This window comes from Diabrotica virgifera, chromosome 2 (assembly GCF_917563875.1).
Source record: "Diabrotica virgifera virgifera chromosome 2, PGI_DIABVI_V3a".
Lineage (NCBI taxonomy): Eukaryota > Metazoa > Arthropoda > Insecta > Coleoptera > Chrysomelidae > Diabrotica > Diabrotica virgifera.
This window is the reverse complement of record NC_065444.1, coordinates 51,574,335-51,587,092: the sequence shown is the minus strand read 5'-3', so window position 1 is coordinate 51,587,092 and position 12,758 is coordinate 51,574,335.

The following is a 12,758-nucleotide window of genomic DNA, read 5'->3' as shown; positions in this document are numbered from 1 at the left end:
GCCCATCGGTTACTGTTGATGTTAGAAGGTTATCAGGATGTTTGATATTGGATGAATTGTTATTGAGTGTTAATTCTGATCGGAATAATAAACAAATAGATTTGATTTACAGTGAACGCGAGCATGACTTCTGTGTAAACGAGGAAAATTTTTGTAAACACTGGCAGGAAACTTTCTTCAGGTTGAAAATCTTTCAGAAATTTTGTTGGCGCATGTGGTTATGTAACTGATGTAGGTAATAAATATGTATGAGTATTTCCATAAGTTGTGACACCAGCAAATAAATCATGGATTTTCAAACAGAAAATATAACAGATTTACCTTAAACTTAATTTGGTTTGTTTTCTACTTTAGTTCATACCAGTACCTATTAGGTAAACAGACCTTCTAGTCTTGTCTGACCGCCTTTCCTTACTTGTTCTTATCATGTTTCCTTTCAAGAACTTAACCCATATGTCACATAGGGTTTCCCCTAATTAATTGAGTTTTAATTTTATCGTTTTGGCAATTTTTTTAATTGGTTTATTATACTTACATCCTCGTAGCAGGGACCAACAGCTTTACGTGCCTTCCGAAGCATCTTGCTTATATTCTGCTACATCTACAGCATTTTTCCATTACCTATATTATGTATTTAGAGATGTGTGCTCAATATAAAAAGTTTATTGAAATTCTTTGTAAATTACAGCGTTTGGGGTCCACGGGGACCCCGTTGTTATGCAGTGTATCTTGGTAAGGGCAGGGTTAGTATGTATAATATTAACAGGACGTTTTTAATTTTTTTACATTTGATCGGATTTTTTGTTCGATATATCCGAAGTCCGTAAAATAGGGGTCCGTTATATCGAGGTTTTACTGTATTAACATATAAATAAATTTGAAAAATCATTTTACCCCACCTTCAAATAAACGTTCTAGATATGATATTTTTCTTCTTCTTCTTCTTCTTCTACGGCACTACAGTCCAAATTGAGCCTTGGCCTCCTTTATTTTTTGCCTCCACCCTGCTTGTCTGTGGCTGCTCTTCTCCACACACGGACTCCTAAAAGAGCTTTTACGTCGCTCGTTTACTGTGTCTTCCCAACGCTTTCTTGGCTTTCCAATCGGTCTCTTACCCTGCATTCTGGCATTCAGTGCTCTTTTTGGTAGCCTATCCATTGCAATCTTTGTATTCTAATGAAGTCTGACAGGGTGCTTTCTTATAAAGTTGATAAAGTTCGTTGTTGTATCGACTTCTGAAGATTCCGTTTTCCCTCACAGGTCCTAGTATTCTCCTCAGTACCTACTTTCCTTTCGAACGTGTCGAGTTTGTTTTTGGATGTTTCTTTCAGGACCCAGGCTTCACTGCCATAGCATGTTATTGGTCGAATTAAAGTTTTACAGATTCTCATCTTTGTATTTCGGTGTATGACACTTTTGGACCGAAATATATGGGAGAGGGCAAAATAAGCTCCGTTTGCCTGCATTATTATCTTCTGTATTTCTCCATCTTCTGATCCGTCGGCATATATTTCTACTCCCAGGTATGCAAACTTTACAACCGTTTCAATATCATCTTCATGTATAATATTTTGTGGGACTATATTTCTTCTCGTCTGAGTCATTATTTTGGTTTTTTCTGTGTTAATTTCCAGACCTAGCATTTTTGTTTGTGTTTTTAACTCTGCGTATGTTTCCTGTGCTCCTGTTCCTGTTGATGTTCTACTCATAGTATTAATATCATCGGCATAAGCGGCCAGTGGCCAGTTGAACCGTTCGGTTGGTCAGTAGGTTTCCTCGTCGTTTGCATTTGCCTAACCGCATACTCCAGTGCCGGGTTAAACAATGTTGGGGCCAGCCCATCTCCCTGCTTTAGTCCCTGCGAAATTTTGAAAAAGTCTGTCCGGTGGTTTTGTATTCGTACACATGCCTGAATTTCATCCATTGTGGCTTTAATGAGTCTTATTAGTTTGTGTGGTATTGCCAATATGTATAGTTTGTCCCTTTTGACTAAGTCGTATGCCTGTTTGAAGTCTACAAACACGTTGTGAACATCAATATCGTGTTTCCATGATTTGCTCACAATCTGTGCGACTTTTTTTATTTTTTTTTATTTATTTATTATTTATACATATGACCTGGCCTCTAGTGACTAATTGTTTATTTAAATTTGTTTGTTATACGTAATTAAGAGATTATGGCAAATTGTTATTGTAAAAATAGATTTAATAGTTGAGTAAAAAATGTAAAAATATAAAAAAAAAATATCTGTAATCCCATCAGGAAAAAACGACCTGGATTAGTCACTAGAGGCCAGGTCATATGTATAAATAATAAATAAATAAATAAAAAAAATAAATCTGTGCGACTGTAAATATTTGATCCAGTGTCGATCTTCCCCGTCGGAAGCCCGTCTGATACTCTCCAATAATATTTTCTGCTAGTGGTTGGAGCCGCTGGTTTATAATATACGTGAGGACTTTATATGCTGTACATAGTAGAGAGATTCCACGGTAGTTTTTGCACTGGAGTTTGTCTCCTTTTTTATAGATCGGGCATACTATACTTTTCTTCCAGGTGTCGGGTATTTTCTCTTCTTGCCATATTTTGTCTAGACCAGCGAGAGCCAACAAGAACTGCACAACTAGCCACACACGAATTCGCCGGTTATCACTATTTAAGCAGATTCTGGTCTCGTTTGAAAAAAGCACAAAATTCCAAAACTGTTGGGGACCGTTAAAGTATTACGTAACGCAGGTTGGGGGGGGGGGTCAAAAATCTTAAAAAATTGCGTTACGCAATAGGTAAACTCCCATAAGAGTGCGTTACGTAGGGGGGTGAGGGGGTTAAAAATCTTCAAAAATCGCGTTACGTAATACTTGAACGCTCCCCCAAGGCGGTCCAAAACATGTCTAGATTGTAGCTGAGGAACTCTTGTTGGTCGACGACTCCTCAAACCTGAGTCTAAAATTCTTCTTCTTATTGTAGCCAACGATACTCTAACTCCTGTAGCATGCCTGAATTCTCTGTGGAGGTCTGGTACAGACATAGAAGAATTTCTACAGATGGAAATTCTGATATATCTATTCTCTCGATCATTGGTAACTCGGAGTCTACTAGACCGAGCTCTATTCCGTATCGAGTTTGTCTCCAGGAACCTATTCCATATCCGTGAGACATCACTCTGAGAAACACCCACTCTTTCCGCCACGAACCGCTGTGAATGTCCTTCTTCAACTAAATCGATAACTCTTATACGGTTAAACTCGGAAATTAAAGTATGATTTATTTTAAATCACGTTTTCAAAAATTTCACCAGAATAAATTTTTCAAATTTTTACACTTTGGCAAAACCAGGTCAATTAAATGGGTAATCAAATAAAATAATAAACCAAAAATGGTATATTTTTTATAAAAATGGCCCATTAAATATGTGATAAAGATACGGATTTATAAAAGCGTAAACATCGTGAATACGAGGGATGATGCGTAACTTTTGAAACTATGTGTATTTTCTACTATATGTGCTACAAGCATTTTTTTATAGTAGCGTGATAACTTGATATAAGATATTATAGTAATACTACATCAGTATACATTATGTACCAGGGTTTATTAATCTGTCTTTTTAAGTTCAAAAACTGTAGGTACACCGTACACCGATGAATGATATTTCGGCGTAACTGTTTCCTATAAATGATATTTTTCCTTGTAAGCTTTTCTTGCAGCAGGTTTTCTTTATGCCCTGCATCATTGTTAATTGATTTTTAAAAGTAGCCGACAAACCCTTACTTGATAATTTAAGGTAGTAGCCAACAGAAAGATGAATTAATTTTAATTAAAATCCAATCCTGCTATGTTCGGAAAAGATATTTCACGTTTTGTCTCTTTATTCACTACACTTCTCAGTTTTACTTTCACGTCGTACAACAACCAAGTTTGTCTGCGACATAAGCTTATAAACCTTCTTTAATAATCTAATTATAAACTCCAAACACATGATTTTCTACACTAATGTCATTAACACGTCGTTAGTGGTAATGATTCGAGAAGATAAACAACAAATATTCAAAATATTATGATTTATAAGTGTTAACAATTAACGACTTAATATATGCCACACTGAGTTTAAATAATTTGGAAAAAAATAATTTTTATCATTCATTGACGTCTTAATAACGTATCCCATGTCTTTCAACATTGTCATTGTATTTAAATTTATTGTTTTTATTGACTATATATCGTGTTTTGTAATCATAAGCGGTTGAAGATGTATGTTTAAAATATTAACTGTCAACTATTCCTGATTTTTAATTAGAAGAGAAATACCTTCACTATCTATAAATATACTCTATCCTTCAATATTTATAAACAAAGAAATTATTAATGCAGATGTCGCTACTTCAGTACAAAAGGGCCACAAATCAAAAAATACGAAAATCGCGTTTATTGAAAAAATCTAACCTTAAGCAGTCATATTTTTATATACCACTGAAACCCCCATGTATTTTACGTTTTTTAATATCGAAATAACACTTGCGCCCTTTTTGCATTTTTATGTTTGAAAGAAAAAATATGGACAAAACCGCCACTTTGTTAGTTGTGTCCTGGCAGTCGAAGTGAACGCACGTTTCCTTTGTGCTAAAGAGCCACATTTCAAAAAACCCTAGTCGTTGTTACCGTTTTTATAAACGAAAGTGCCACATTCCGAAATACGTTCGTTTGGCACAGAAGATTCACGAAAGTACATTATTATTTCTTAAGCAAAAGAGATGTGTAACGAAATACGGCCATTTTATACAAAATATTCACATAATATATATTTTTTTTTCTCAATCAAAAAGGATGTATTACAGAATACGTTCATTTTGCTTATGATATTCTCGTAGTTAGTATATCATTTAAAATAAAAAAAGAGCCATATATTGGGACACGACTGTTTTGCATTTTTTATGACAGTCAAATGTTATTATTAGAAAGTAAAATGCCGTTGTTTTATTTACTTGCACAGTAGACTCTCTCCATAACGAGAACTGAAATGGCGGACCAAGACTCTCGTTATAAGCAGATCTCGTTATATCAGACAACAATAATATTGAAATGTTTTGATGCCTCTTATGTAGTTTATTAAGCCCTTAATGTACACGCTGTGATACGAGAGCGTGCCTTATTGGCAATTTTGTACACGCTCTGACACGAGCGACCATTAACCCATTAGACCTATTTATGGGATATTAAAAGTTAAATTTTTTTCAACCATTAACATTTTTGCTTAAATTGTAAGAAAAAATTTACCCTGTATATTTTAGGATCTAGTAAACTAATTAATACAAATTGTTTGATTAAATTACAAACACCCATTCAGTAAAAAAATTATAAACATTGGTCAAATTTTTTTACCTCGTCTAGATTTACACATTTAATAATGAAAATTTCCTTTCGGCACTATTTTTGTCTCTCTATGGGTTATTATTGTTGAGTAAGGTTTATTACATCCGATAGTCATAAATACATCTGGTAAAAATATATTGCTGAACAGTAACTATGAAGTTTACCTCCGAGGTCCAGATTTATTTATTATATCTAATAACTTGCCCTAGGAACCGTTGACAATTGATACATTGAATTTTGTTGAATTGTTAAAAACTGTTTTTATTGGAGACACTAAACAGCTGTAAAACATTGATACCTTTTTTTATTATCCAGCTAGTGTTAAGACATTAAGTTATAAATTGTACCTTTAAGACATTAAGTTATAAATTGTACCTTTTAGTAGTAGTTTTGGAATTAACTTTTGTTATTTTTGTAGACTGACATTGTAATATTTTTTTTTGATAAGATAAGACTTTTTGTAATAATTTTACTCAAAATCTACATTAATTAGTGACAAAAACATTGATTAAAATGTTTGTTTTTTTGGTATGTGTCCGTTTATTTCAAATTCCTATCATGACATAAGAAATATTTTTTATACAAAAGGGCCATATCTGCTAATATCTCTTTCAGGAAAATACTTACGCTGTATCTAAATACAATATCAGATACAGTTTAAATTTACCTTTCTATCAATATATTACTTGCATATCAATGATAAAAAATAAAAGAAAAGTGAACCAAAAATAAATGTCAAAACTTTTGAGTAGCTCCTCTGTAAAAACTGTGATTTTGATTTGTGGCCCTTTTGTATTGAAGTAGCGATGTATATTGTGAGACACTGATTAAACTGTAAAGTTACAAGATAAATACACGGCACTTTTTTTCTTTTAGTGATGAGCAAAAGTTATGTTTTAATGGGCTATTTAAAAAAATATTAAATATGGTAGTAGCATTAATGCAAGCAAAATGTTCAGCGTCTCTCATCAGTCGGGCTTGTACAATTGTACAGAAATATTTACAACCGCGAAGGTCACTCAGATTTCAAATCAAGGAGATGGGACGTAAAGAGGGATTATGAATAAAATTAATTAAAAACATAAATATGACCAACAAAAGACCAACAAATATGGGCTCATAACATAATGAATGATATACATATTATACAGTGCTAGTCAAAAGTCAGTACCCTCCCTTGTCTCTTTTGAACGGTTATACCTATAATAGTGCAATTTAAAGGGAGGAAATAAACGGACGTAAGCTTCTTAACTAGTCATGACAGGTTAATTAATTATGACAGATGACTATACAGCGCCACTGTGACAGATAATTTTAAATGGGACCTTATGGCAAGTGATATCTCGTTTGGAAGGTATTGAAAATACCTATTCAGTCATAATAATTTTGTTTGAGTTTAAGCTAATTTTGACGAATAAATGAAATAAATATAAAATTGTAGTTTCGCATTTAATAATTGAGTGCCTGAGTAAGAGAAGGGGCTATGCCACACAACTTGAGATTTTGGTATTTTTGTAGTTCTGCATAGTGCTGCCATCAAGGAACAATAATATGAACTTCTTGTAAGTGTGGCATATCCCCTTGTTTGTCTATCAGTGTAGGTATGTTCCATCTAATAAAACCTTTAATTACTCAAAAAAAATTTGTGGCATAGCCCCTTCTCTTTCTCAGACACTCAATTAATAAAAATTCCAAATTCCGCATATGATTACTTGACAAAAAGGTTGACGTTGACGTAAAAACTATATACTAGAGAATTGAAAACCTCAACTTTTTTGACAAAACCATAGTCGGACATTTGAATTTTTATTAATTAAATGCGAAACTACAATATTATATTTTTGAAGTTATACTTCTTTAGGCGCGATTGAGATTGAGGGTGAATTTCTATTGATCTGCGCGCATGCGCACACCGACAGTTTGGTATTAGTCTTTATACGGGCTCTAATTGGGTGTTGAAATGATCTGTCAATAATTGTTCAATATGGAGGTTATCGGTAAACAAAAATGTTGTATAATATATTAGTTTTTATTGTTGTGAGGACAGAAATAAAATCAAATTTATAATTATAGTGACTTTTTAAATAGTTTTGAAAAGCCACAGGTACGTTAATTCTAAATGTTTCAGTTGTATTCCAATAAAAAATTATCTTCATACCTATTTGGAAAATGTAAAAAAAAATAATGTACTTATTTAATGCTTTAATTTACATAATCTGATTACGAACAAACTTTCTACAAATTTTCATCTAATGTATCGCTTTCTTACTCTATATATTGTTGTATTTTAATTCGACAAAAATCAAACTAATAAAAATTCATATAAACAAAATGTCAAAAAGTTGTTCAGTTTGTGTATATTCCCACATGACGTATACGCGAAGGTGGTGCAGTTTGAAATCGCTTCGACTCTCGTACGGCGGGATACACGGGAAGTAGGTTCAAGCCCAATACAAGTTATATCATTTTTTTAATTTTTTTTTTATAGATTTTATGATTGTAAGTATATTATTATATAGGGTGTCCCAAAAGTAGGGGAACGGTCGAATATTTCGCGAACTAAACATCGGATCGAAAAACTGAAAAATACGTGTTCAATCATTTTCAAAAATATATCCAACGACACCAAACACCAACCGTCACTACACCCCCTGGAGGTGGGGTGGGGGGTAACTTTACAATCTTAAATAGAAACCCCTAGTTTTTCTTGCAGATTTGGATTCGTTACGTAAAAGTAAGCAACTTTTATTCAAGACATTTTTTCGAACTGTGGATAGATGGAGCTATAATTGGGAAAAACGATTTATCCTGATACCATAGGTAAATTATAGAAACGGTCTAATATCTCGAGAAATACACTTCCAAATGAGAAACCAAAAAACAGATTTTTAATATTTTTCGAAAACCTATCGATAAACACCAAAAATGACCCTCCAACCCACCCCCTGGGGACGGGGTGGGGGGTAAATTTAAAATATTAAATAGCAACTCCCACTTTTTATTGCAGATTCGAATTCGTCATGAAAAATTAAGCAACATTTATTCGAAAAATTTTTTAAAATTGCTGATAGATGGCGCTAATAAATCATATTTTTCCAATTAAAGCGCCATCTATCAACAATTCTTAAAAATGTTTTGAATAAATGTTGCTTAATTTTTCATGATGAATCCGAATATGTAATAAAAAGTGGGGGTTCCTATTTAAAATTTTAAAGTTACCCCCCACCCCACCTCCAGGGGGTTGGTTGGAGGGTCATGTTTAGTGTTATTCGATAGGTTTTCGAAAAGTATTAAAAACTTTTTTTTCGGTTTCTCATTTGGAAGTGTATTTCTCGAGATATTAGACTTTCTATAATTTACCTATGGTATCAGGATAAATCGTTTTTCTCAATTATAGCGCCATCTATCCGCAGTTCGAAAAAATGTCTTGAATAAAAGTTGCTTACTTTTACATAACGAATCCAAATCTGCAAGAGAAACTAGGGGTTTCCATTTAATATTTTAAATTTACCCTCCACCCCACCTCCAGGGGGTGTAGTGGTGGCTGGTGTTTGGTGTCATTGGATAGATTTTTGAAAATGATTGAACACGTATTTTTCAGTTTTTCGATCCGATGTGTAGTTTGCGAAATATTCGACCGTTCCACTACTTTTGGGACACCCTGTATAATTTTTTTCAGAAAATACGTATTTAATTAAAATTTTTGGCAACAATTATTGTTCAGAAATCATTTGTGGCATTTTTCAATGTGTTTGTGTGTGTTTTATTCTTTTATTTTTTTAATTTTTGGTATTGTTTTAATAAAAATTTTTGGAAAGTAGTAGAGAAACTGTTTAAAGTATATTGATTTCGTTGAAATCATATAATAGAAGTATAACTTCTTACGTGCGTACAAAGTACACACATTCTTTTTTTTTTTATTTAATTTATTCACCAAAATCAAAATTAACTAAAAGCCAAAAAAAATTAGAATGACTGAATAGGTATTTTGAATACCTTTCAAACGAGGTATCACTTGCCATAAGGTCCCATTTAAAATTATCGGTCACAGTGGCTCTAACGTCATCTGTCAGTATTACGTCACCTGTCATGACTAGTTAAGAAGCTTACATCCGTTTATTTCCTCCTTACAAATTTCACTATTATAGTGTAACAACTAGCTGATGATTTTCTGTTGGAGTGAATGAAAAGGGAGTGGTAAACTCCAACAGAAGTAGTAAAAAGAAGAAGGTCTACTTAATGTAGCCAAAGGACAAAAATGTGTGGCTTCTCCGTTGAAGAAGCTGGAGTAACTAAAATACAACTTTGTAGTAGTATTTGTATGGAAGGATGCCAAGACAAAGAATATCGAATTGATACAGGACTAGAGATGAGAAATCATTAACAGATAGATATAACTTGAATGGCTAGCTAAATATGTATGAGAAGGGCCACTTGACACTCAAGGAAGGATTCGGCCAATTTGCACGGCTATTTTTGGCCAGACAATAGATTAAAGGAAGTGACAATGATGGCTCGAAAAGAAGATATGAAGATAATGTTCAGAAAATAGATAGAGTAAATATAATAATATACTGAAAATAGAATGAATTTTTGGGCGCCAGAAGAAGGATAACTAGGTTAACGCTCTTCCAGGTATTCTACGCTGCTATAGAGTATGTTAAATTTGTAGTACAAGTATGTGAAAAGTTATTAAAGATTATTAAATTATAAAATATACTACTAAAAATAAAGGAGTAATAAGAAAAAAAAATCACAATAAATGTATATTTATTGAATGTAACTACTAGATCTTTTTAACAATCTCTGAGTTAGGACAAGTAACTAGTGTGTAACTCTAACATGACAGGAAAAAGTGATACTAGTGAAAGTCAATTACAAAATCATCATACAACTATGATCTAAGAATACTCTTTATAAGGTTAGAAAAACTGACTACGGGTACCTCTAATACAGGAAGTACAACTTACAACTAGGTTAGTAGAACCCTCACCAAATAATAATTGTACGTTTATAATACGTACACCTTAATTAAATACTACCTGATACTATATATAACATATAAATACCTCACTGTGAGTGGGACAGGCACAAGCCTTATTGAATAAATAAACCTACGAGTGGATACACAGATCCTTTTCCTAACTCGTGGTTTATAATAGTAATAATAACAAGTGAAACCAAAAACTAATCTGAGGGATTAGAATCCAGAAGTTCATATGAATTTAATAAATTAAAGTTAAAGTTAAATAAAGTTAATAAGTTAAAGTTAAGTAAAGTTAATAAGTTCAAGTTAAATAAAGTTAATAATTACAATTTTGACTAATATGTGAAGTTAATTTTTAAAAATTTAATTAAACATATACTAAAATAATGGAATGAGTTTAAATAATTATACAAAAGTGGAACACAGCCTAAAAATAATCAAGATAAGAGTACCGACTACTATTATCAGGGAAAATATCTGAGCTCAGAAATTTATACCTTTATAGATTGCAGAGTGTTGGGGAACGCTATCAATTAAATATTATGTTGTAAAGAAAAAAAAACCTATAAAAAATATAAAGCAGGAAAAATGTGTGTGCAATTGAACTATAAAAAAAAAATGTACTAAATATCACAAAACCAGTCTGTCTTTAATAAGAGCACAGTAAATGTTCCCAAACAAACCACTCTTTCCTAATCTTGAAGTTGATGTAATGAGCACCCAAGGGTGCTAACTCTCGCTAGCAGCTGTCCTGCTGGAGGTACAGGAGAGGAAGACTGGTAGAAAGCAGCTGAAGGTACTCAAAACTGTTGGAAAGCAGCTGGAGGTACTCAAAAAAAAAAAGAAAATGTGGAAATAATCCAGGCTGGTCGCCTATTGATTGTTTCTCTCTGTGTGGTCTGGCCTTGGTGTTGTTGTAGGGTGGCTTTAAGATTTCATGGTAGGTGCTAAAAAAAACACAGTGTGGTGTTACTACCAATCTACCAATGTCAAAAAAAAGAAGCAAGAGATACGAGGAGGTGTTTTTATTCCTATGGGAATAAGAAGAAATAGGTCATTAAGTCCAAAAACTTGAATGACTAGACAGCTTGACCTTTTATCAGGTTGCTATCAGATGACCTTGGTCAAATAACACAAGTAATTTCCAATTGAAATACAAAATATAATTACTGTGAAAGAATATTTTATTATAATATATACACCGGTATATAGATATATTATACAAGGATGAAATATAGTAAGACTAAGCGATGGATACTTATTTGATCATCGTTCAAAAGATAGGAGTTCTGTAGACTTGAAAGGAATATAAAAAATGGAGTTTAAATTAGCTCTATTTTCCAACTGGAAGCACAAATTAACAACGAATATTGAATTATCTCTAGATGAGTTTGATCCATGAAAATAAAACATAAAAACCATGAAAATAGACTATGTGAAACTTAGTTAGCAAATGTCAAGGACTTCCAAAATGGCTGAATAAAATACTTAATAAAATGTGTATTTACCGGGGTAGAACTCATTGGATATAGTATGCTCTAAAATTCTTCAAATCCACTGCTGCTGGATAACTTCACTATACTTTTATTGTAATATTTAATCAATTTGGAACTGAGAATTAGAGGTGAATAATTGAGTCTAATGACCCCGCACACTACGATTCAGACCGAACACTCGAGAAACAATGGCAATCCAAGGCTCACGTTCACAGCTGAATCCTTCGTACCCCTCTACTAAGCATTGGCTGTCAAAGTGGGGAAACCAATGTTGCCACGTTTTAAATGTGACGTCATCAAGCATTTAAAAATTCTGAGATGGGTTTAAGTTCTATTTGAATAAACATTGAAAGAAAATAATTCTGAAAATAATTAAATAATATTTTGGATAGTTAAATAATATCTTCCCATCAATAATCGATTCTATAAGGGGCGGAACGTCACATTCCCTTTCAACCACCAGAAAAAAAATTTTATTTAAAAAAAATTTTTTTTTTTTTTTTTTTTTTCAAAATATTAAACTAGAGTAGTAGTGCTTAGTGTATCATTCCCCGTTGATTCGCAAGATTACAAATAATCACCACTAATAATCAAGGGAAAGTAGGATGGTCACTGCAGCAAATAACGGAAATTGCAAAATATGACCCGAAGTCCTAGTAAAAGTGCTAAAGATGAGACATAATTTATAATGACAAATAAGTGTCGAATTGGCAGTAAATCCAAAGTTGAACTATCCATGGACATCAGATTTATAAGGAGTATATCCAAGGACGAACAACCAGGCAAAGGTGAGAGCCAATTCATACCATAACGCAAGTACATATACTAAAGTCACCAATGAAATCAATAACTATAATAAGTGAAGAATCAAACACTCAATCCTAAATTGGACTAGCAATGGACAC